Consider the following 27149-nt stretch of genomic DNA (forward strand, 5'->3'; position numbering starts at 1 on the left):
TGCGGCACAGAGAAGTGAAGCGACTTGCCCAAGGTCACACAACAGACAAGTGGTGGAGCGGGGATTAGATTATCTGTGTCTACCCAATGCCGAACACAGTATTTTGGCACGTAATTAGTGTTTAATGAACATCACTGTTAATTTCATTAATAATATTCATTCATTCAAATTCAGTCGTACTTATTGAACGCTTACTGTGTGCAAAGCGATAACAATGAAAAGACAAGCAGTGCAGCAGAGGAAGAATTTTTTGCTTAGAAAAACTATGCTATAGAATCTGATATTTTAGTTAGACAGCCAGATCAATCAATCAATCAGTGGTATTTATTAAGTGCTTACTGTGTGTGGAGCACCATAGTAAGAGCATGGGAGGGTACAATATAAGGGAGTTGGTAGATGGATTCTCTGCCCACAAAGATCTGATTTAAGTGCAGCAATGAACAGCCATTTTTGTTCCCTGAACCTGGTGGCCTTTATTAGTGTCCTTCTCTCCGAAGCTCCTCTGTGGATTTCCTCTCTTTGTTTTTCCTTCTCTTCCCCTTTTGTTATCCTCCTTCACGTGTTAAAAGGTTAAACGGAGTCAGCCCCAAAAGGAACCAGGGCTGCAAGCTGAATGAAGTTGAGCTGAGAAGCAGTAAGTCCCTGTGGAAAGAGCATGGGATCAAACATCCCGGGCTCTAATCGTGGCTCTGCCACTTTTTCTTTTAATGGCATTTGTTAAGCACTTAATATATTAATGTTGGTATTTGTTAAGCGCTTATTGTGTGCAGAGCACTGTTCTAAGCGGGGGGTAGATACAGGGTCATCAGGTTGTCCCACGTGAGGCTCACAGTTAATTCCCATTTTACAGATGAGGTAACTGAGGCACTGAGAAGTGAAGTGACTTGCCCAAAGTCACACAACTGAATATGTGCCAGGCACTGTACTAAGCAGTGGCATAGATACAAGCTAATCAGGTTGAACACAGTCCATGTCCCACATGGGGCTCACGATCTTAATCCCTGTTTTACAGAGGAGGTCACTGATGCACAGAGTAGTGAGCATCAGCAGCGTGGCTCAGTGGAAAGTGGGAGTCAGAGGTCATGGGTTTGAATCCCGACTCTGCCCCTCGTCAGCTGTGTGACTGTGGGCAAGTCACTTCGCTTCTCTGTGCCTCAGTTCCCTCATGTGTAAAATGGGGATGAAGACTGTGAGCCTCACGTGGGACAACCTCATTCCCCTGTATCTACCCCAGCGCTTAGAACAGTACTCTGCACGTAGGAAGCGCTTAACGAATACCAACATTATTTTTATTATTGGTGGAAAGAGCAAAGGCCTGGGAGCCAGAGGACCTGGGTTCTAAATCTGGCTCTGCTACATGTGCGCCTTGTGACCTTGAGCAGGTCACGACACTTCTCCATGCCTCAGTTCCCTCATCCGCAAAACGGGAATTCAATTACTGTCCTCCCACCTACTCGGGAAGCAGCATGGCGTAGTGGATAGAGCACGGGCTTGAGAGTCAGAAGGTCATGGGTTCTAACCCCATTTTACAGATGAGGTAACTGAGGCACCGAGAAGTTAAGTGACTTGCCCAAGGTCACACAGCTGACAAGTGGCAGAGCTGGGATGAGAACCCACGACCTCTGACTCCCAAACCCAGGATCTTTCCATCGAGCCATGCTGCTTTTCTATAGTACTCCCAACCGCTTAGTATGGTGCTCTGCACACAGTAAGCGCTCAGTAAATACGACTGAGTGAATGAACTTCCAAAGATCATGTACCGACAGCTGCGGATACAGTGAGCTTCTATCAATTAATTAATCAATCAGTGAATAATATTTTTTGAGTGTCTACTGAGTGCAGAGCACCGTACTAGGCCTCTCACCCTATTGGATTGACCCCTGAATGAAACCCTAGGACCCCCTCACCCACCTCCCATCATCCCCTCTTCAAAGCCCTACTTAGAACTCACTTCCTCCAAGAGGCCTTCCCATACTGAGCTTCCCCTTTTCCCTCTGCTTTCCCTCTACCCCCCTTTCCCCTCCCCTCAGCTAAGCCCCCTTTTCCCCCCTTTCCCTCTGCTCCTCCCCCTCTCCCTTCCCCTCCACTCAGCACTGTGCTCATCTTCTCAATTGTATATATTTTTTATTATCCTATTTATTTTGTTAATGAGATGTACATCACCTTGATTCTATTTATTGCTATTGTTTTTGTCTGTCTCCCCCGATTAGACTGGAAGCCCATCAGTGGGCAGGGACTGTGTCTACCTGTTGCCGACTTGTACATTCCAAGCGCTTAGTACATTGCTCTGCACATAGTAAGTGCTCAATAAATACTATTGAATAATCCCCTTCCACCACTTGTCTACTGTGTGGCCTTGGTTATGTCACTTAACTTCTCTTTGCCTCGGGTACCTCATCTGTAAAATGCGGATTGAGACTGTGAACCCCTACGGAACAGGGACTTTGTCCAACCTGATTTGCTTGTATCCACCCCAGCGCTTAGTACAGTGCCTGGTACATAGTAAATGCTTAACAAATACCATTGTTATTATTATCATTATTATTATTATTATTACCTAGCCTGCAAACTGCATGTGGGACCTGATTACCTTATATTTTCCCCAGCGCTTAGTACAGTGCTTGGCACATATTAAGTGCTTTACTGCCACAGTCATCATCATGTGACTTGTCCAAGGTCACACAGCAGTCAAGGGCTGCAGTCATGATTAGAACCCAGGTGTTTCACACTCCCGGGGCTGTGCTATATCTATTAGGCAACTTGTCTGTTGTGTGATCTCAGGCAAGTCACTTAACTTCTCTGTGCCTCAGTTCTCTCATCTGCAAAATGGGGATTCAATCCCTGTTCTCCCTCCTATTTCGACTGTGAGTCACATTTGGGACCTGGTTACCTTGTATTTACCCAAGCACTTTGTACAGGGCTTGGCACTTAACAGCGCTTAACAAATACCCCAGTTGTCATTGTTAATAAATAAATGGTGGTATTTGTTAAGCGCTTACTATGTGCAAAGCACTGTTCTTAGCGCTGGGGGATACAAGGTGATCAGGTTGCCCCACGTGGGGCTCACAGTCTTAATTCCCATTTTACAGATGAGGTAACTGAGGCACAGAGAAGCTAAGTGACTTGCCCGAAGTCACACAGCTGGCAAGCGGCAGAGCCGAGAGTAGAACCCACGACCTCTGACTCCCAAGCCCGGGCTCTTTCCACTAATAAAGTTATACTTGGTCCCGGGCAGCAGAATGAAAAAAACTAGAGAAGCAGCATGACCTAGTGGATAGAGCATGGGCCTGAGAGTTAGAAGGGTCTGTGTTTGAATGCGTGAATAGTTATTAAGCACTTACTGTGTGCAGAGCACTGTACTAAGTGCTGGGAAAGAATATGCCGGTGCCGCTCAACTGTATATATCTTCATTACCCTATTTATTTTGTTAATGAGATGTACATCACCCTGATTCTATTTATTTGCTAGTGTTTTAATGAGATGTTCTTCCCCTCGATTCTACTTATTGCCACTGTTCTTGTCTGTTGCCCCTAATTAGACTGTAAGCCTGTCAAAGGGCGGGGACTCTCTCTATCTGTTACCGATTTGTACATTCCAAGCGCTTAGTACAGTACTCTGCACATAGTAAGCACTCAATAAATACTATTGAATGAATGAATGAATGAATGAATGAATGAATGAAACATGGGTCCAAAGCTTTGCTCACAGTAAGGACTCATTTAATACCGTTGATTGATTGATACTGCTTGGTCATTTATACTTGTTAAGCACTTACTACCTGATGTGTGTCTGCCAAGGAAAGAACACAGGCCTGGGAGTCAGAAGGACCTGGGTTTTAATCCTGGCTCTGCCCTTTGTCTGCTGTGGGACCTGGGGCAAGTCACTTCACTTCTCTGCGCCTCAGTTCCCTCATCTGTAAAATGGGGACTAAGACTGGGAGCCCTATGTGGGCTATGGACTGTGGCCAACCTCATTAGCTTGTATCTAATATCGCAAATATCACAATTACATCTTCCCCCAGCACTTAGTTCAGTGCCTGGCAAGTAGTCAGCGCTTAACAAATACCATAAAAGAAAAAGAAAAAAACCTTAGCACTTGGGGCAGACCAACATAAGCAGGTAATGTGTTTCCTGCCCACAGGAGTTTTTTCATGCTATTTGTTAAGCACTTACTATGTCCTAGACACTTCTAAGTGCTGGGGTAATAACAAGCTAATCAGGTTGGACACAGTTCCTGTCTTGCATGGGGCTCACAGTCTTAATCCCCACATGGCTTAGTGGAAAGAGCATGGGCATGGGAATCAGAGATCATGGGTTCTAATCCTGGCTCTGCCACTTGTCTGCTGTGTGACCTTGGGCAAGTCACTTAACTTCTCTGTGCCTCAGATACCTCATCTGTAAAAATGGGGATTAAAAAATGTGAGCCCCACATGAGACAATCTCATTACCCTGTATCTACCCTAGTGCTTAAAACAGTGCTCAGGACATAGTAAGCGCTTATCAAATACCATAATTATTAATTATTATTATTTTACAGATGACAGAATTGAGGCATAGAGAAAAGAAACGCCTTACCCAAGGTCACACAGCAGACGTGTGGTGGAGCTAGGATTAGAAACCAGTTCCTTCTGACTCTTAGGCCTAGGCTCTATCCACAAGGCAACACTGCTTACACTCCAATTGCAGAGGTAGATATGCATATATTTACAGAGAGGGTAACAGACTGAGTCATCAACCATGCAGCACCCCTATATGTGTCCAGTGATCTTCATTCATTCCATAGTATTTATTGAGCACTTACTATGTGCAGAGCACTGTACTAAGCGCTTGGAATGAACAAGTCGGCAACAGATAGAGACAGTCCCTGCCGTTTGACGGGCTTACGGTCTAATCGGGGGAGACGGATAGACGAGAACGATGGCGATAAATAGAGTCGAGGGGAAGAACATAGTCAATCTGTCTTTGGGGTTCAAAACTTGAAGCTCATACATTCAGCCTAGCGGCTAGAGCCTGGGCCTGGGTGTCAGAAGGACCCGAGTTCTACTCCCAGCTCCGCCACTTGTTCATTCATTCAATAGTATTTACTGAGCGCTTACTATGTGCAGAGTACTGTACTAAGCACTTGGAATGTACAAATCGGTAACAGATACAGTCCCTGCCCTTTGACGGGCTTACGGTCTAATCGGGGGAGACGGACAGACAAGAAAAATGGCAATAAATAGAATCAAGGGGAAGAACATCTCATTAAAACAATAGCAAATAAGTCTGCACTTATAATAGCACTTGTCTGCTGTGTGACCTTGGACAAGTCACTTCTTAGTGCCTCAGTTACCTCATCTGTAAAATGGGGATTAAGACTGTGAATCTCTTGTTGGACAGGGACTCTGTCCAACCTGATTATCTTGTACCTACCCCAGCATTCAGAACAGTGCTTGACATATAGTAAGCACTTAACAAATACCATTTATCATTATGATTATTACTACAGGAGAGACAGTGTGGTAGAGGGGAAATAGGCCTTTTCTGGTTCAAGCATTACCACTGGCCTGCTGTGAGACCTAGGGCTACGCTCTTAAATTCACAATGGAGCAACTTGAAGACCTCCCACAATTAAGGGGTGGGAGGCAGAGGAGGACCCCACGATACCCAGTGATCTCCAACTCACTACCTTCCCTCCCCACAAGTTAACCTTCTAACTGTACCTCACTTTCAACTCTCCAACCTTTGACCCCTCACTCACGCTGTTACCCCAGTTTTTAACTGTCTCCTTCCCTTCCTTCCTTCCTTCCTTCCTTCCTCCCTCCTAACATCAGACAGACCACAGTTCTCTTCCTCATTTAAGGCCCTCCTAAAACCCCACCTCCTCCAAAAAGCCTTCCCTGATTAATTTCCCAGCATCCTGAACCATCTCATCCTTTCAGGCAACTCTAGCACTTTGGAACTTATTTATATGCTCCTCAGCATTCATTTAACTCTGGCTGCTCAGATGATTTATTTTGAGCACTCTTACTAGGTAATCAGGTCAGACACAGTCCCCATCCTACAATCCGTGCAGGAAGTAGAACAGGTTAATCATGATATTTTAATGTTCCGTGTCCTCCGTTGAAGTGTGAGATCCTTGTGGGAATGTTGTTGCTGCTTCTGCTGTGTGGTCTAAGTGGGAAGAGCACAGGTGTGAGAGTCAGAGGACCTGGGTTCTAATCCCAGTTTATGCGTCCCCTCTGTGTGACCTTGGACAAGTCACTTAACTTCTCTGTGCCTCAGGTTCTTCTTCTATAGAATGGGTATTAAACCCCTTAGACTGTGAGCCCAGTGGGGAACAGGGCCTGTGTTTGAACTGCGTATATTGTAGCTGTCACAGTGCTTATTGCGGTGCTTGGCTCGTAGTAAGTGCTTAATCTAAACTGTAATGATTATTATTACTGCTACTATTGGCTTAGCGGAGAGAGCACGGGACAAGGAGTCCGAAGGATCTGGGTTCTAATCCCGGCTCCACCCCTCGTCTGCTGAGTGACCTCGGACAGATCACCTCATTTCTCTGGCCCTCAGTTCCCTCCTCTGTAAAATCCTAAAATGGTGAGCCCCATGTGGGACAGGGACTGTGTCCAACCTGATTATGAGAAGCAGATGGCTTAGTGGAAAGAGCACGGGCTTGGGAGTTAGAGGTTGTGGGTTCTAATTCTGACTCCGCCCCTTATCAGTTGTATGACTTTGGGCAAGCCACTTAACTTCTCTGTGCCTCAGTTACCTCATCTGTAAAATAGGGATTAAGACTGTAAATCCCACACAGGACAACCTGATTATCTTGTGTATACCCCAGCACTTAGAACAGTGCTTGGCACATAGCAAGCACCTAACAAATAACATAATTATCAAATATTATTATTATTATTATCTTGTAATTACCCCAGGGATTAGAAGAGTGCTTGACACATAGTAAGTGCTTAACAAATGCCATTATTTATTTATTTTACCAGTTCAAGCAGAAACTTCTCACCTTTGCTTTAAGGTACTCATTCAGCTCTCTTCCCTCTACTTACCATCCTCACTCCATTCCCACACTTCGGCTCACTCACTTCTCTCCTCTCATATCAGCCCCTTCACTGAGCCTCTTTTCTCAACCCTCTCACCACTGCCCATCATTCATGCCTATCCCTTGCCTTAAACTCCTCTCTTTTTCTGTTTTGACAGATTGCAGCCCTCCCCATTTTTCAAAACCCTTCTGAAATCACATCTCCTCTGGGAAATCTTCTCTAATGAATTATTAATCTCCCAGTTGATATGCCCAGCTGCCATTTCAGCATTCCTGCTCATGCCATTATAGTGTCTGTCTTCCCCCTGTAGACCGTAAACTTGATGTGGGGAGGGAATCCCATCTACCAACTCTATGCTTGTACTTTCACCAGTGCTTAGGATAGTGCTCTGCCCACAGTAAGAACTCAGTAAATACCATTGATTGATTGATTCTGTGTCCAAACCCTAACTCCATCTGCAATCGTAGATCCATAGAGTTTCCTGGGTAAAAATTTGGAAATGGTTATGATTGCCGCCTTCTGCGCAGAAAACTTGTCTTCACCCTCGACTGTCTCCCATGCCGCTGCTGCCTAGTACAGGTGAGTTCTGACTTGAAGGAGATTGCCTTTCACTGAAGCATGGCATAGTGACTAGATCATGGGCCTGAGAATCAGAAGGTCATGGGTTGTAATCCCGGCTTTGCCACTTGTCTGTTGTGTGACCTTCACTTCTCTTGGGAGAAGTGACTTCACTTCTCTGGACCTCAGTTATCTCATCTGTAAAATGAGGGTTGAGACTGTGAGGCCCATGTGGGACAGGGACTGTGTCTAACCTGATTTGCTTCTATCCACCCCAGGAATTAGTAGTATCTGGCACATAGTAAGCAGTTAACAAATGCCATAAATATTATTATTAACCACTGGCCAAACTAGAAATGGAATGGGTATGCCTCTACTTGACTCTCCCTCTTGTAGCAGAGACTGGTTGAGTACTGGAAACTTTCCAGGTGTGGTCCTGAGGGGGGCATCTAAACATTTTTTGTACTGACAACCTCCTGTAAGCTTTGTTCACATCTTTATATGCTACTGCTTCTCTCTGTCTCTACCTTATTTTAGTGTCTTTTTGTCTCATCTCTTTGATTGTAAGCTTCTTGAAGACAGGGAGCGTGTTTATTAATCCTGTTACACTTTTCCAGGCTTTTAGTACAGTCTTCTGACCACAGTAGGGGCTCAATAAATACTACTCAGTCATTCAATCATATTTATTGAGTGCTTACTGTGTGCAGAACACTGTACTGAATGCACGGGAGAGTAAAATAGAATGATAAATAGACATATTCCCTGCCCACAATGAGCATACAGTCTAGAGTCTACTATGGATCGATTGAAATCATACCCTTTTGGAACCCAAGTGACTTCTGCAAATTTTTCTCCCTTCCCCAGCCAAAATTCAAAGGAATCAAATAAAGCTAACATTTCTTTATTTAAATTCCCAAGGAGGAAGTGCTAGCCGTATGCTCTTCTCTCACTCCTACTTACTTTTATAACTGATGCTTTTCTGTTATGCTTCCCTCTTTAACTTGCTCTGCTGCCATAGCAAGTAGCTGGCAACTTGCTGTTCCTGTGTGTCTCTCAGAGGCAGCGGGGATCTGGTCAAAACACAAAGGCCCTGGGTGGAGCAGGAGAACGTGATGGTCTCTTTCTCCGCCTCTCTTTCTTCCATTCCCTTCACTTGGATTTGCTCCCTTTTATCACGCCTCCCTCAGTCCCACAGCGCTTATGTCCATATCTGTCATTTATTTGTTAATATTCATGTCTGTATCCTCCTCTAGACTGCGAGCTGTGGGAAGGGAATGTGTCTACCAAGTATGTTGTATTCTCCCAAGTGCTTAGTACAGTGCTCTGCTCAAAGTAAGCGCTCAATAAATATGACTGATTGCTCAGTCCCCTCCCCAACAGAGGCCCCCACAGAGTTTCTGGTGCTCTTACTGTTTTCAGACATTTTTTTGTGTGGAAAATTCCAGAGCATTTGTTTGGAAAGATCCAGTAATTTTCCACATTTCCACTTGTGCCAACTGTCACACTGAAGTCCGTATTGTCCCCGGAAGGAGGCAGGGTCCACTTCTTCCCTGTGATACAGAAGGAGCGTGGTCTGGTGGATGGAGCCTAGGCCTGGATGTCAGAAAGTCCTGGGTTCTAATCCCAGCTCCACCACCTGTCTGCTATGTAACCTTCGACAAGTCATTTCACTTCTCTGGGTCTCCGTGACCTCATCTGTAAAACGGGGACTAAGACCGTGAGCCCCATGTGGGACAGGGACTGTGTCCAACCCCATTTGCTTGTATCCACCACAGTGCCTGGCACTGCTTAACAAATACCACGATTACTATAATTATTATTATGACATCTTGTTTCTCATCAGTGAGCACTTACCATGGTATTTAGTGAACATTTATACTGTGCAGAGCACTTTAGTAAGTGCTTGGGAGAGTACAAAACAACAGAGTTGGCATTTCATGGCTGCTGGTGGGGTGTGTCCTGGGTGCTGCATATTGCTGAGGCTTGACAGGACATCGGGACAACCATGGAATTGGGAGCTGAGACACCTGGGATATAGTACCAGATCCACTGCTTGTTTTCTGTCTGACCTTGCCAAGTCACTTATCTTCTCCGTGCCTCAGATTCATCATCTGTAGAACGAGGATTCTACATGGTAAGTTTGCACATGTTAAGTGACTTTTGGACATGTAACGTTTGAGGTGCCGGCAGGACATCCAAGTAGAGATGTCCCGAAGGCAGGAAGACATGCGGAACTGCAGATGAAGAGAGAAGGCAGTACTGGAGATGTAGATTTGGAAATCATCTGCATAGAGATGGTAATTGAAGTCACGGGAGCACATGATTTCTCCAAGAGAGTGGGTGTAGATGGAGAAGAGAAAGGGACCCAGAAGTGAACCTTGAGGGACCCCCATAGGTAGGGGGTGGGAAGTAGAGGTGGAGCCCACAAAAAAGATTGAGAAGGAGCAACAAAAGAGATAGGAGCACCAGTAATAATAATAATAATAATGTTGGTATTTGTTAAGCGCTTACTATGTGCAGAGCACTGTTCTAAGCGCTGGGGTAGATACAGGGTAATCAGGTTGTCCCACGTGAGGTTCACAGTCTTCATCCCATTTTACAGTTGAGGGAACTGAGGCACAGAGAAGTTAAGTGACTTGCCCACAGTCACACAGCTAACAAGTGTGACAGCTCCCAAGCCCGGGCTCTTTCCAGTGAGCCATGCTGCTTCTCGTGTGACTTCACTGTCACAGTAGGAGACAGTGTCAGAGAAGCCAAGGTTGGATAACATATCTAGGAGAAGGGAATGGCCCACAGTGACAAAGGCAGCTGAGGGGTCGAGGAGGATTAGGATGGTATAAAGGCCGTTGGATCATTCATTCATTCATTCAATTGAATTTATTGAGCACTTACTGTGTGCGCAGCACTGTACTAAGCACTCGGGAGAGTACAGTATAACAATAAACAGACACATTCCCTGCCCACAACAAGCCTACAGACTAGAGGAAGAGACAGACAATTATTAGAAATAAATAAATGCCAGACATGTAGATAAGTCCTGTGGGGCTGGAAGGCGGGGATGAATAAAGGCAGCAAGTTAGAGCGACAAAGAAGGTAGTGGGAGAAGAGGAATGGGGGGCTTAGTTGGGGAAATTCTCTTGGAGGTGTGCCTTCAATAAGGATTTGAAGTGGGGGAGAGTCATTGTCTGTTGGATTTGAGGAGGGAGGGTCTTCCACACCAGAGTGAGGATGCAGGTGAGGGTCAGCGGCCAGATAGACAAAATCACTCTGGCCTTTGGTCCCAGAAGGGGAGAGGAGATCACTCTGGCGCTTGGTCCTGGGATTGGAGAGAAGATCACACTGGTCTTTGGTCCCAAGCTGGTAGAGAGGGTCACTGGGATGGGAATGGGAAAAAAAGTCATTCTGGCCATTGGTCTTGGGATGGGAAAGTCACTTTGGTCTTTCATCCTGCGATGGAAGAGAAGGTCACCCTGGCCTTTGATCCTGGGATGGAAGAAAAGGTCATTCTGGGCCTTGGTCCTGGGATGGGAGAGAGGGTTGCTCTGGCTCTTAGTCCTGGGTTGGGAAAAAGGTCACTTTGGCCTTTGGTCTTAGGATGGGAGAAAAGGTCATTCCAGCCCTTTGTCCTGGGTTGGGAGACGGGGTGACTGAAGCCCAAAAGGTAGGCTGCTTCTCTCATAGTATCTCATATCTCTATAGGACCCCCCAGCCAGTATGATAAGGGTAAGGCCAGACCCACCCAAGGCCTTTTCCAACCTGGCTTGGTCTCACAGCCCACCGCCACCCCCTCCCTGCCACCTTATTCCAAAAGATAGTGCTCAAGCTCTAGTCTGATTTGTTCTCTTCGTATTTCTCCTACAAGCCTAAAACAAACTTAAAAAATCATCATTCCATAGCTCTAAGGAATTGTATTGGCATTGATATCTGTGACTTTAGCAAGAAGGGCTTAAGCAAAGCCGTTTGGGCCCAAGTTTTAGATCTATTGCAAGTAGACTCTGAATTTGTTTAATTCTCAAAGATTAAAATCAAGGCTCCTAAAGTGCATTGAGTATTTGTTTTAGTTAACGTGTGATCACGATAGTTCTCTCTAAAAATCAATGTCCTTGTTGTTCATTTTGTACCCCAATTCCCTCTTCCTTCTACATTGTCAATCATCTGAGCAGTTGGTATTCAGCCCATTCTCACAATGCTTAATAATAACTAATAATTATAATAATTACGGTATTTGTTTCATGCTTTCTGTATGCCAAGCTTTGTTCTAAGTGCTGGGGTAGATACAGATAAGCAGGTTGGACACAGTCCCTGTCCCAGATGGGGCTCACAAGTCTTGATCCTCATTTTACTGATGAGGTAACTGAGGCACAGGGAAGTGAAATGACTTGTCCGAGGTCACACAGCAGACAAGTGACGGAGCCAGAATTAGAACCCACGTCCTCAGACTCCCAAGCCCATGCTCTTCCTAGAGAAGCAGCATGGCTCTCAGTGGAAAGAGCCCGGGCTTGGGAGTCAGAGGTCATGGGTTCAAATTCCCGCTCTGCCACTTGTCAGCTGTGTGGCTTTGGGCAAGTCACTTCACTTCTCTAGGCCTCAGTTACCTCATCTGTAAAATGGGGATTAACTGTGAGCCTCTCGTGGGACAACCTGATTACCCTGTATCTACCCCAGCACTTACAACAGTGCTCTGCACATAGTAAGCACTTAACCAATACCAACATCATTTACTATTATTACTAGGTCATGCTGCTTCTCACTTGTGTCCATAGCCATAACTTTTTTACTTATATTAATGTTTGACTCCCCCTCTAGACTGTAAACTGGCTGTGAGGGAAGTGTCTACCAACTCTGTTATATCATATTCTCCCAAGTGCTTAATACACTGCTCTGCCCACAATAAACACTCTCGATAAATGAAACAGCATGGCTTAAGGGAAAAAGCACAAGCCTGGGACTGAGGATCTGGTTTCTAATCCTGGCTCTGCCAATTGCTTGTTATGTGACCTTAAGCAGATCACTTAACTTCTCTGTGTCTCAGAGAAGTAAACTGTAAAATGGGGATTAAATACGTGGTCTCCCTCCTACGGAGACTGTGAATCCCATGTAGGACAGGGACTAAGTCTGACCTAATTAACTTGTACCTACCCTAGTGCTTAGTACCATGTATGACACATAGTAAATGTTTAACAAATATCATAAAAAATAAAAAAGAATACCACTGACTGATTGAACGAGTTACTATTTCACACCAAAAAATGGCAGTTTGAGAAGGATGCTTATGTGATCAGTGTAGAAATATGAGAAAAAAATCAAACTTTTCTTATCCTTATTGACTCCTATACCCCTTGCCCGTGCCAGCTTCTTCAAATGATTAATTCCCTCCTCAAGCCTCTGCCCCCATGTCCACCCTTCTCTCTCTCTCTCTCTCTCTCTCTCTCTCTCTCTCTCTCTCTCATATTTAAGTGCTTATTTTGTGCCAGGCATTGTGCAAACCTGGGATAGATACAAGCTAATCAGGTTGAGTACAATCCGTGGCGCTCACACTTTTAATCCCCATTTTACAGATGAGGTAACTGAGGCACAGAGAAATGAAGTGATTTGCCCAAAGTCACACAGCAGACGGGAGGTGGAACCAGCATCTCTTTCTGTAATGACTTGGCCACAGGCTATATTGACAAAATTGTCATTTCCCAGCTCGCTTTGTTGTTGAGTTAGAATGTTAATGTCCTAAGAGAATGGGTTCTCAACTGTAAGCTTGTTTTGGGCAGGGAACCTGTCTCTTGAGAAGCAGCATGGCCTAGTGGATAAAGCACAGGCCTGGGAGTCAGAAAGACCTGGGTTCTAATGCCAGATCTGCTGTGTGACCTTGGACAAGGCACTTCGCTTCTCTGTGCCTCAGCTACCCCATCTGGAAAATGGGGACTTGAGACTGGGAGCTCTATGTGGGACAGGGAGTGTCCAACTCATTGCTTGTGTCCACCCCGGAGCTTAGTACAGTGCCCGGCACATAGTAAGCACTTAACAAATATCACAATTATTATAGAAGCAGCGTGGCACAGTGGAAAGAACACGGGCTTTGGAGTCAGGGCTCATGAGTTTGAATCCCAGCTCTGCCTCTTGTCAGCTGTGTGACTGTGGACAAGTCACTTAACTTCTCTGTGCCTCAGTTCCCTCATCAGTAAAATGGGGATTAAGACTGTGAGCCTCACGTGGGACAACCTGATTCCCCTGTGTTTACCCCAGCTCTTAGAACAGTGGTCTGCACATAGTAAGGGCTTAACAAATACCAACATTATTATTATTATTATTATTATGACTGGGATTAAATTCTAGTCCCCTTATTCAAACTGTGAGCCTCAGGTGGGTCAGGGACTGTGTCCAAACTGATTGAGTTGTATCTACTCCAGCTTGTAGAACAGTGCTGGACATATAGTAAACACATCAATTATAATAAAAACAATATAATAATCATAACAATAGTAATAATAATAATTTAAAAATGGAAATCATCAGGCCTGATCTCCCTAAAATCTTTCCTATTCCTCTACAGTCCCTTCCTCCTCTTGCCCCATGCTCGACTCTCCCATCTTTCCCAACAGTTTTCTCCCACCTACTCTCAGAATCAACTCCCTCCACCTGCGCCTCTGACTTCATCCCCTCCCACCTTATCAAAACTTCTGTCCCCACTTCTTCCCTCCCTGACCACCATATTCAACTGTACTCTTTGCAATGGCTTCTTTCCCACTGTTTTCAAACATGTTCATGTCCAAAACAGAACTCCTCATCTTCCCACTCAAACCATGTCCTCCCCTTGTCTTTCCCATCCCTGTAATAATAATAATAATAAATAACTATGGTATTTGTTTAGTGCTTACTATGTTCCAGACACTCTTCTAAGCACTGGGGTGGATACACACAAATCCCTGTCTTACATAGAGCTCAGAGTGTTAATTTCCACTTTACAGATGAGGTAACAGGCAAAGAGAAGTGGCTGAGTCAGAATTAGAACCCATGACCTTCTGACTCCCAGGGCCAGGAACTATTCACGACACCATGCTGCTTCCTATAGACTGTAATAATAATAATGTTGGTATTTGTTAAGCGCTTACTATGTGCCGAGCACTGTTCTAAGCGCTGGGGGAGATAGAGGGTCATCCAGTTGTCCCACGTGAGGCTCACAATCTTAATCCCCATTTTACAGATGAGGGAACTGAGGCACAGAGAAGTTAAGTGACTTGCCTACAGTCACACAGCTGACAAGTGGCAATACAGCTATCCTTTCTATCTCACAAGTCCATAAACCTGGCATTATTCTTGACTCATCTTTCTCATTCAACCCACTCATTCAAGCTGTCATTAAATTCTGTGGGTTCATCTTTACCACATCACTAAAATCCACCCTTTCTTCTCCAACCAAACTGTTACCACGTTGCTCCAAGCTCCTCTCATATCTGCCTTAAAGACTACTTCAGCCTCCTTGCTGACCTCCCTGCCTCCTGTCTCTCTCCACTCTCGAACACACTTCACTCTGTTGCCCAGATCAATTTTCTAAACATTTATTCAGTCCATGTTTCCCTACTCCTCAAGAACTTCCAGTGGTTGCCCCTCAACCTCCACCTCAAACAGGCATTCCTTACCATAGGCTTTAAAGCACTCAACTCCACTCCTTCTACCTTACAATCCATCAGTCAATCAGTAGTACCAATTGAGCGCTTACTGTGGGGAGAACACTGTACTAAGTGGTTGGGAGAAGACAGTAAAACAGAGTTAGTTGATAGACATGTTCCCTGCCCACAGTGGGATCACAGCCTGGAGTGGGAGACAGGCATTAGTATGAATAAATAAATTACAGATATGCACATAAGTGCTGTGGGGCTGAGTGAAGGGTGAATAAAGAGTGCAAATCAAGTTGTGCTGTTAATAAGGCCTTGACGGCGGGGAGAGTGATCATCTGTCGGAAATGAAAAGGGAAGGCGTTCCCAGCCAAAGGCGGGATGTGGGCTAGAGGTCAGCAGTGAGATAGACGAGGTGGAGATACAATGAGTATGTTGGCATTAGAGGAACAAAGTGTTCTAATAATGTTGGTATTTGTTAAGCGCTTACTATGTGCCGAGCACTGTTCTTAGCACTGGGGTAGACACAGGGGGATCAGGTTGTCCCACGTGGGGCTCACAGTCTTCATCCCCATTTTACAGATGAGGTAACTGAGACATCGAGAAGTTAAGTGACTTGCCCAAAGTCACACAGCTGACAAGTGGCCGAGCTGGGATTCGAACCCATGACCTCTGACTCCAAAGCCCATGCTCTTTCCACTGAGCCACGCTGTTCTGGCTGCACTGTAGTAGGAGAGCAGTGAGGTAAGGTAAGAGGGGGAAGGCAACTGAGTGCTTTAAAGATGATGGTAAGGAGTTTCGGTCTGAAGTGGAGGATATTGAGTAACGACTGGAAATTCTTGAGGAATGGGGAAACATGGACTGAACTGTTTTATAGGAAGATGATCCAGGTACCAGCGTGAAATATGGACTGGAGTAGGGGGAGACAAGAGGCCGGGGAGTCAGCAAGGAGGTCGATGCAGTGGTCGAGGTGGAATAGGATAAATTATAAATGCTTCAATTAATATGTTAACAGTTAGGAGGGAGAGGAAAGGGTGGATTTTAGCTATGATGTGAAGGTAGAACTGACAGGATTTAGTGATAGATTGAATGCTTGGGTTGGATGAAAGAGATGAGTCGAGTTTAACACCAAGTTTACCTCCGTGATTTCCCACTACAACCTAGCCCCCCACTTTTTCTCCTCTAAGGCCAACCTACTTACTGTAACTCGATTTGTACATTCCAAGCGCTTAGTACAGTGCTCTGCACATAATAAGCGCTCAATAAATACTATTGAATGAATAACTCCATCCCATTCACTTGCCAACCTCAGTCAGTCAATCCTATTTATTGAGTGCTTACTGTGTGCAGAGCACTATACTAAGCACTGGGGGGAGTACAGTATAATAATAAATACATTCCCTGCCCACAACAAGTTTGCAGGATAGAGGGGGAGATGGACATCCATGGATGAATATCCATGCAAAATAGAGGGGGAGATGACACCCAAATTTACATCTCCTCCCCTGTTCTCTCCTCCTCCCTTCAGGCTTGTATCTCCTCCTGCCTCCAGGACGTCTCCACCTGGATGTCTGCCTGCCACCTAAAACTCAACTTGTCCAAAACTGAGCTCCTTATCTTCCCTCTCAAACGCTGTCCTCTCCCTGACTTCCCTGTCACTGTGGATGGCACGACCATCCTTCCCGCCTCACAGGCCCGCAACCTTGGTGTCATCCTTGACTCAGCTCTCTCATTCACCCCACACGTCCAATTTGTCACCAACACCTGCCAGTCTCACCTTCAGAATATTGCCAAGATCCACCCTTTCCTCTCTGTCCAAACGGCTATAGTGTTGGTACAAGCTCTCATAATATCCCGACTGGATTATTGTGTCAGCCTTCTCTCTGATCTCCCTTCCTCCTGTCTCTCCCCACTCCAGTCTATTCTTCATTCCGCTGCTCGGATCATCTTCCTACAGAAATGCTCCGGGCATGTTACTCCCCTCCTTAAAAACCTCCAGTGGTTGCCTATCAACCTCCGCATGAAACAAAAACTCCTCACTCCTGGCTTCAAAGCTCTCCATCACTTTGCCCCCTCCTACCTCACCTCCCTTCTCTCTTTCTACTGCCCACCCCGTACACTCCGCTCCTCTGCCACTCACCTCCTCACTGTCCCCCGTTCACGCCTGTCCTGCCGTCGCCCCTTGACCCACGTCCTACCTCTGTCCTGGAATGCCCTCCCTCTTTACGTCCACCAAACCAACTCTCTTCCCCTCTTCGAAGCCCTACTGAGAGCTCACTTCCTCCAAGAGGCCTTCCCAGACTGAGCTCCCCACTTTTCCCTCTGCTCCCCCTCCACCCTCTGTTCCTCCCCTTTCCCCCTTCCCCTCCCTTGAGCTGAGCCCCCTTTCCCTCTGCTCCCCCTCTCCTTCCATCCCCACCTTACCCTCTGCTCCTCCCCCTTCCCCCTTCCCCTCCCGCAGCACTGTGCTCATTTGTATATATTATTTATTACCCTATTAATTTTGTTAATGAGGTTTATATCCCCTTGATTCTATTTATCATGATAATGTTGTTTTGTTTTTATTTTGTTGTTTTGCTTTGCCGTCTGTCTCCCCTGATTAGACTGTGAACCCGTCACTGGGCAGGGATTGTCTCTATCTGTTGCTGAATTGTACATTCCAAGTGCTTAATAATGATCTTAATAATAATAATAATAATCTTGGTATTTGTTAAGCACTTATGTGCAGAGCACCGTTCTAAGCACTGGGGGATACAAGGTGATCAGGCTGTCCCACGTGGGGCTCACAATCAATCCCCATTTTACAGATGAGGTAACTGAGGCACAGAGAAGTTAAGCGTCTTGCCCAAAGTCACACAGCTGGCAAGTGGCGGAGCCAGGATTTGAACCCATGACCTCTGACTCCCAAGCCCGAGCTCTTTCCACCGAGCCACGCTGCTTCTCCAGTGCTCTGCACATAGTAGGCACTCAATAAATACTATTGAATGAATGAACATTAATATAAATAAATAAATCACAGCTAGGTTCATAAGTGCTGTGGGGCTGGGGGGGTGGTGATGAATAAAGGGAGCAAGTCAGGGCGATACAGAAGGGAGAAGAGGAAAGGTGGGCTTCGTCAGGGAAGGCCTCTTAGAGGAGATGTGCTTTCGATAAGTTTTTAAGGGAGGGAGAGTAATTGTCTCTGGTATTTGAGGAGGATAGGTGTTCCAGGCCAGAGGCAGTTCGTTCCTGGAACTCCCCCCACCTTCATAGCCTACAGCCCACTGCTCTCCCCACCTTATTAAAATCACATCTCCAAGAGGCCTTCCTTGACCAAGCCTCATTTTCCCTACTCCCTCTCGCTTCTGCACCGCCCACACACTTGGATCTGTACCCTTTAAATGGTTGGTATTCACTCCATCTTCAGCCTCAAAGAACCTAAGTACACATCCATAATTTTTTTATGGTATTTGTTAAATAAGACATGGTAGATACTGTACTAAGCATTCATTCAGTCATATTTATTGAGCGCTTACTGTATGCAGAGCACTTTACTAAGCGCTTGGAAAATGCAATTCAGCAATAGATACAATCCCTGCCCACACTGGGCTTAGTCTAGAAGCGGGGAGGGAAACATCAAAACAAGTAAGCAGGCATCAATAAAAATAAATAGAATCACTTGGGTAGGTACAAACTAATCAGATTGGACACAGTCCAGATTAGAACTGAAGTGCTCCTTCCTCCCAGGCTATTAGGCCACGCCACTTCTCATTGCTTTTCTTGTTATTATTATTTTGTTATTATTATTTTTTCATTATTATTTTGATGCCTCTCTTCCTCTCAAGACCGCAAGCTCCTTGTGGGTTGGGAATGTCTACCAAGTCTGTAGTATCGTACTCTCCTAAGAGTTTAGTATAGTGATCTGAACACAGTAAGTGCTCAATAAATTCACTGATCGATTGATAACAATAATGAGTAATAGAGAAAGAAATCCAATGTTGGAAAAACTGGGATTTACTGCCCTCGTGTGGTTTTCTTCTTCTTCTTCAGACTCCATCGAGTCGTTTCCGGTTCATAATGACTCTGCGTAGGCACACCAGAACGTCCTATCTTCTTTGTCCTAGTGTATATATCCATAGAGTTTTCTTCGTTAAAAAAAAATGCAGAAGTGGTTTACCATTGCCTTCTTCTGTGCAGTGGAAACTTAAGTCTCTTCCGTTGTCTTTGATCCATAATTTGATCCCTTGATCATCTGCCTTTGACTCTTTCCTGTGCCGTTGCTGCCCAGCACAGGTGAATCGACTTCGATGCTTCGCCTTAGAACTTTCCATTATTGGGTAACCCTGACGAGAGAATAGCTCTCAGTGGCAGAGCTCTAAGCTTCATTGGTGTACGCAAACTCTCCTGCTACAGAAAGGTGTTGATTAATAGCAGGGTATGAATTCATATTCATAGTGGTCTTATTCTTACTTGTTGAATTCATTAAATTTGATTTCTTTTTCAGTCAGTCAATCAATCAATCAGTGGCATTTATTGAACCCTTACTGTGTGCAGAGCACTTTACTAAACACTTGCGAGAATGCGATATAATAAAGTCAGATTCCTGGCCTCAAGGAGCTTTACAGTCAAGAGGGGGAGGCAGACAACATAAATTACAAGTAAAAAAAACCAACTGAAAATAAAGATGTGGGATTAGGGTGGAATGAGTGTCAAAGTGTTTAAGCCTGAAATCAGGCCGGGTTTGGGAGATAATAAAGGGCTTAAGGAGTTAGGGAAGCAGCTTGGCCTAGTGGACAGAGAATAGGCCTGGGAGTCAGAAGGACTTGGGTTCAGAAGGACTTGGGTTCTAATTCCAGTTCCACCGCTTGTCTCCTGCTTGGTCTTGGGCAAGTCACTGCACTTCTCTATGTCTCAGTTACCTCATCTGTAAAATGAAGATTAAAATTGTGAGCCTCACACGGGACAGGGACTGTGTCCAACCTGATTAGTTTGTATCTACCCAGGTGCTCAATACAGTGCCTGGCACCTAGGAAGTGTTTAACAAATACTGTAAAAAAATACAGAAAGGAAGGCAAATAGGGTGGGGAATTGAGGGGTTAATTAAGGAAGACCTCTTGGAGGATGCATGACTTGTAATATTCAACAACAATAATTATGGTAGTTGTTAAGCATTTTCTATGTGCCAAGCCCTGTACTAAACACTGGGGTAAATACAAGATAATCAGGTGGGATACAGCTTCTAGAAAAGAGGGAGAGCAGTTATAGTTGAGTAAACTGAGCCCTTGAGAGGTTAAAGGACTTTCCCAAGGTTATCCAGCAGTTAAGGGGCAGAGCTGGGATTAGAAACCAGGTCCATGATCATTCTACCAGGTCACGCTGCTTCCCAAATTCTTAGTTAAATCATTATTGGTTCCAAACAACCACATTAGGTATATTCCCATACCTAATATATAGGTGTATATATAGGTATATTTATTGGAGTGGATATAGCACAGGATTTGTTAGCCCTGCCCAATGTTTCATCCAGTTACTTCAGGGAATTCAGTTCTCTCCCTGTAATACTAACATTACACTATATTACTAATAATAATAGTAATTGTGGTATTTATTAAGTGCTTATTCTGTGCCAGGAACTGTTCCAAGTACTGGGGTGGTTACAAATAAATACAAGGACCGACTACAAGCAAATCAGTCCCATATGGGATTCACAGTCTTAATCTCATTTTACAGATGAAGTAACTGAGGCCCAGGGAAGTGAAGTGACTTGCCCAAGGTCATATAGCAGATTAGTGGGATTGGAGTGGGATCAGAACCCATGTCCTTCTGACTCCTGGCCTGTGCTCTATCCACTATTATCTTCCTCTTACCTCTCCAGCTCCTTTTTGAACACAAACTGAAGGCAGGGTTCCCTGCGGTATTCAAAAGCAGTGAGAACCGTGGCCTGGAAGAAAAGGTTACTCCAGCTGGTTTTAGCTCTTCCTCCACTGGATTCTGTGCTGTTTTCAGATGGAATGGAGTAATTGCCATTGCCAGAGGCAGAGGACGAGGCTACTGGGGCTGTCTGAAAGATCGATTGATTGCCGCTAGAGCTAGAATCTTCGTTTCACCAACGGCTAATATTTTTCCTTTAAAAACGTCTTCCATCAACTCCTATAAGAGCAGTTAAACTTTTACAAATGAGTGTGAAAGAAAATACAGATAGAAAGAGGAGTTCAAAGGTGTCCAGAGATTCTCATAAAGACATAGAGTACTGCTATTCTACGAAAAACTGGGATTCCAGTCAGGAGAGCAAGCTTCTACTTCTGCAGCCTTCTTTTAAATCAAATAATCGGAGCCCATTTCTAATATAGTTAATGTGGTGATGTGAGACTTTGAATCACATTAAAAGAGAGTAAATAATAGTTAAAGTAATATTTAAGGTTACAGGATATTACATGTAAAGGAATTTGATATTTTTCCAGAGGTTTTGTAAAGGATTCCAATTCATAGCATAATAATAATGAATAATTATGGTATTTGTTAAGTGATCCGTGAAGAACACTGATCTAAGTGCTGGGGTAGATACAGGGTCATCAGACTGTCCCACGTGGGGCTCACTTTTTTTAATCCCCATTTTTACAGATGAGGTAACTGAGGCCCAGAGAAGTTAAGTGACTTGCCCAAGGTCACACAGCAGACAAATGGCAGAGTCAGAATTAGAACACACGACCTCTGACTCCCAAGCCCGGGCTCTTTCCACTACGCCACGCTGCTTCATGTAAGCAGCATGTAAGGCAATGGGAAGTAGAGTGGTCTGGGTTCCTCTCCTGGTTCTCCTCTTATCTCTCCGGCCGGTCACTGTCGGTCTCCTTCGCAGGCGCCTCCTCCCCCTCCCATCCTTTAACTGTTGGAGTTCCTCAAGGGTCAGTTCTCGGCCCTCTTCTGTTCTCCATTTACACTCACTCCCTCGGTGAACTCATCCGCTCTCACGGCTTCGACTACCATCTCTACGCAGATGACACGCAGATCTACATCTCCGCCCCATCCTCTCCCCCTCCCTTTGGGCTCGTATCTCCTCCCGCCTCCAGGATGTCTCCACCTGGATGTCGGCCCGCCACCTAAAACTCAACATGAGCGAGACTGAGCTCCTCATCTTCCCTCCCAAACCCGGTCCTCTCCCAGACTTCCCTATCACCGTGGATGGCACGATCATCCTTCCCGTCTCTCAGGCCCGCGATCTCGGTGTCGTCCTTGACTCGTCTCTCTCGTTCACCCCACGCATCCTATCCGTCACCGAGACCTGCCGGTTTCACCTTTACAATATCGCCAAGATCCGCCCTTTCCTCTCCACCCAGACGGCTACCTTACTGCTACGGGCTCTCATTATAGCCCGGCTAGACTACTGTGTCAGGCTGCTCTCCGATCTCCCTTCCTCCTCTCTCGCCCCGCTCCGGTCTATTCTTCACTCCACTGCCCGGCTCATCTTCCCGCAGAAACGTTCTGGGCATGTCACTCCCTTTCTTAAACACCTCCAGTGGTTGCCTATCAACCTCCACTCAAAACAAAAACTCCTCACTCTAGGCTTCGAGGTTCTCCATCACCTTGCCCCTTCCTACCTCTCCTCCCTTCTCTCTTTCTACCGCCCACCCCGCACGCTCTGCTCCTCCGCCGCCCACCTCCTCACCGTCCCTCGGTCTCGCCTATCCCGCCGTCGACCCCCGGGCCTCGTCCTCCCGCAGTCCTGGAACGCCCTCCCTCCTCACCTCTGACAATCTAATTCTCTTCCCCTCTTCAAATCCCTACTTAAAGCTCATCTCCTCCAAGAGGCCTTCCCAGACTGAGCTCCCCTTTTCCCTCTGCTTCCTCTACCCCCCCTTCACCTCTCCGCAGCTAAACCCTCTTCTCCCCCCTTTCCCTCTCCTCCTCCCCCTCTCCCGTCCCACCCCCTCAGCACTGTACTCGTCCACTCAACTGTATATATCTTCATCACCCTAATTATTTTGTTTAATGAGATGTACATCACCCTGATTCTATTTATTTGCCATTGTTTTATGAGATGTTCTTCCCCCGACTCTATTTATTGCCATTGTTCTTGTCTGCCCGTCTCCCCCGATTAGACTGTAAGCCCATCAAAGGGCAGGGACTGTCTCTATCTGTTGCCGATTTGTACATTCCAAGCACTTAGTACAGTGCTCTGCACATAGTAAGCGCTCAATAAATACTATTGAATGAATGAATGAATGAATGAAAGAGCCTGGGCCTGGGAGTCAGAAGACCTGGGTTCTAATCCCAGTTTGCCACTTGCCTGCTGTGTGACCTTGGGAAAGTCACAACTTCTCAGTACCTCTGTTTTCTGATCTGTAAAATGGGGACTCAATACCTGCTCTCATTCAATAATAATAATAATGATGGTACTTGTTAAGTGCTTACTATGTACCCAGCACTGTTCGATACCTGATTCGGTATCTCGATCTCATCTATCTTGCCGCCGACCTCTCGCCCACATCTTACCTCTGGCCTGGAATGCCATCCTTCCTCATATCTTACAGGCAATTATGCTCTTCCCCTTGAAAGTCTTACTGAAGGCACATCTCCTCCAAGAGGCCTTCCCTGATTGGGCTCTCCTCTCCTCTTCTCCCACTCCCTTCTGCGTTGCCTTGAATTGCTCCCTTCAATCACACTTCCCCCAGCTCCACGGCACTTATGTACCTAGCTGTAATTTATTACTCATTCATTCATTTCATTGTATTTATTGAGCGATTACTGTGTGCAGAGCTCTGTACTAAGAGCTTAGGAAAGTACAATACAACAATACAATAATGTTACAAAGTATAATATATATATTAAATTAATATTTGTTTCCCTCTCTAGACTGTAAGTTCAGTGAGGGCAAGGAATGTGTCTGTTTATTGTCAAAGTGTACTCTCCCAAGCACTTAGTACAGTGCTCTGCACACAGTAAGCCCTTAATAAATTCGATTGAATGAAGAATGAATGAATGGTTTTCCCTCCTACTCAGTCTGTGAGCCTCAGATGGGACAGGGACTGTACCTGACCTGGTTGAATTATATCTTCCCCTGTGCTTAGAACAGTGCTTGACTCATGGTAAGCCCTTAACAAACACCGTCATAATAATTGGCTAATATGTCCGGCCCAGGCTGAGCCGCGGGAGCTGGTGATGCTAGGGCTCTGGAGGAGAATGACGCGATCAACCAGGGGGATTTACTGAGTGCTTACTGACCACTATACTGAATGCTTGGAGAAGTCTGGTAGAGGTGGGAGGGAGGGAGAACGGAGAAAAAGGAAAGGGGAAAGAGGGGAAAAGGAAAATGGAAAGAGGAGAGGAAGAAAGAGACAGAATGGAGATGGAAGGGGAAAGGAGGAGGGCTGTTGATGGCTGAGTGGAGGGATATTTCTTCAGCTGAGGCTCAGTGCTGACCTCTTTTTTCTATTGTCAACCTCCTTTCAATGGCTGAATCCCACCCCAGCCACCCAGGTAACCATAGTGATAATTATGGTGTTTACAGACAGCCTACCAGCCACTACCATGTGCTAGGAGTTGGCATCCATGCAGAATAACCAGATTAGGCCCAGTCAGGAGCCCGCACGAACCTCCGCCATACTGCTTCATCACCCTTGACCTGTCTGGGCTAAAGCTTCTCCCTCTCCCTCCCCAACCCTAGAGAAGCAGAATGGCCTAGTGGCAAGAACACAGGTTTGGGCATCAGAAAACATGGGTTCTTATCCTGCCTCTGCCACTTGTCTGTTGGGTGACCTTAGGTATATCCATAAATCTATATTGATGCCTGTTTATTTGTTTTAATATCTACCTCCCCTCCTCTAGACTGTAAGTCCATTGTGGGCAGGAATTGTCTCTATTGCTGTATTGTACTTTCCAAACACTTAGAACAGTGCTCTGCCCACAGTATGCGCTCAATAAATACGATTGAAGGAATGAATGAATGAAGTCACTTCACTTCTCTGTCTCAGTTCCCTCGTCTGTAAAATAGGGATTGAGACTGTGAGCCCCATGTGGAGCTGGGACTGTGTCCAACTTGATTACCTTGTATATACCCCAGCGCTTAGAACAGTGCTTAGCGCATAGTAAGCACTTAAAAATACCATTATTATCATTATTATTACCACTGCTCACCTTCCCTCACCACCATCTCTCACTTTTCCTTTCAATTCCTGCTCACCATCCCTCCCCAGAACTGCTGACTTGCTGATCTTCCCCAAGTCCCTGATACTTTGTCCTTGTGGTCTACCAGGCGGTCACTGGGGCATCTCCATTTTTGAGATTGTTATATAATTTATATACATATTAATCTTTTATTTTAACATGTGTTCCCTTCCCTCCTCCTCCCCAACTCTGGACTGTAAGCGCCACTAGACATTTGACATTGAGGGAAGCAGCGTGGCTCAGTGGAAAGAGCCGAAAGAGCCCGTACTTGGGAGTCAGAGGTCATGGGTTCGAATCCCAGCTCTTCCACTTGTCAGCTGTGTGACTGTGGGCAAGTCACTTAACTTCTCTGTGCCTCAGTTACCTCATCTGTAAAATGGGGATTAACTGTGAGCCTCACGTGGCTCAGTGGAAAGAGCATGGGCTTTGGAGTCAGGGCTCATGAGTTCGAATCCCAGCTCTGCCACTTGTCGGCTGTGTGACTGTGGGCAAGTCACTTAACTTCTCTGTGCCTCAGTTCCCTCATCTGTAAAATGGGGATTAAGACTGTGAGCCCCACGTGGGACAACCTGATTCCCCTATGGCTACCCCAGCGCTTAGAACAGTGCTCGGCACATAGTAAGCGCTTAACAAATACCAACATTATTATTATTACTATTATTACCCTGTATCTACCCCAGCACTTAGAACAAGGGGCTCACAGTCTAATAATGTTGGTATTTGTTAAGCGCTTACTATGTGCCGAGCACTGTTCTAAGCGCTGGGGTAGACACAGGGGAATCAGGTTGTCCCACGTAGGGCTCACAGTCTTAATCCCCATTTTACAGATGAGGTAACTGAGGCACAGAGAAGTTAAGTGACTCGCCCACAGTCACACAGCTGACAAGTGGCAGAGCTGGGAGTCGAACTCATGACCTCTGACTCCGAAGCCCAGGCTCTTTCCACTGAGCCACGCTGGGGAGACAGACAACAAAACAAAACAAGTAGACAGGCTTCAGTAGCATGTATGTATCTTTAAATTCTATATTATTACTTATTTATTCATATTAATGTCTGTCTTCCCCTCTGGACTGTAAGCTCGCTATGGGCAGGGAATGTGTCTTCTAATTTTGTTATATCATACCCTCCCAAGCAAGTAGAACAGTGCTCTGCACTGTACAACAGTGCTTGACACATAGTAAGAGCATAGCAAATACCATAAAAAAATATACTTAGACTGTGAGCTCCACGAGGGACAGGGGCTGTGTCCAACCTGATTAATTTATACCTACCCCAGCAATTAGAACACTGTTTGAGAAATAATAAGCACATAAATATCATTTTAAAAAATACCTGTTATCCCTCCTATTTAGACTGTGAATTCCATGTGTGACAGAGACTATATCCAGTCTGATCAATTTGCACTTAGAACAGTGTTGACGATGACAGTCTCTTGCCACTAAGACATAAGCCATGCTGCTTCTCTAATTCATTTTAATGTCTGGCTTCAACTCTAGACTGTAAGCTCCTTGAGGGCAGGAATCATGTCTGCCAATTCTTTCGTATTGTACTCTCCTAGAAGCCTAGTATAGTGCTTTGCACCCAATAAGTACTCAATAAACACCATTGATTTGGAAAGAACATGGGCCTTGGAGTCAGAGGAACTGGATTCTAATCCCGTCTCTATCAGGAGAAGCAGCGTGGCTTAGTGGAAAGATCATGGGGTTGGGAGTCAGAGGTCATGGGTTCTAATCCTGGATCCACCACTTAGCTCTGTGACTTTAGGCAAGTCACTTAACTTATCTGTGCCTCAGTTCCCTCATCTGTAAAAG

This window comes from Ornithorhynchus anatinus, chromosome 2 (genome assembly GCF_004115215.2).
Source record: "Ornithorhynchus anatinus isolate Pmale09 chromosome 2, mOrnAna1.pri.v4, whole genome shotgun sequence".
Taxonomy (NCBI): domain Eukaryota; kingdom Metazoa; phylum Chordata; class Mammalia; order Monotremata; family Ornithorhynchidae; genus Ornithorhynchus; species Ornithorhynchus anatinus.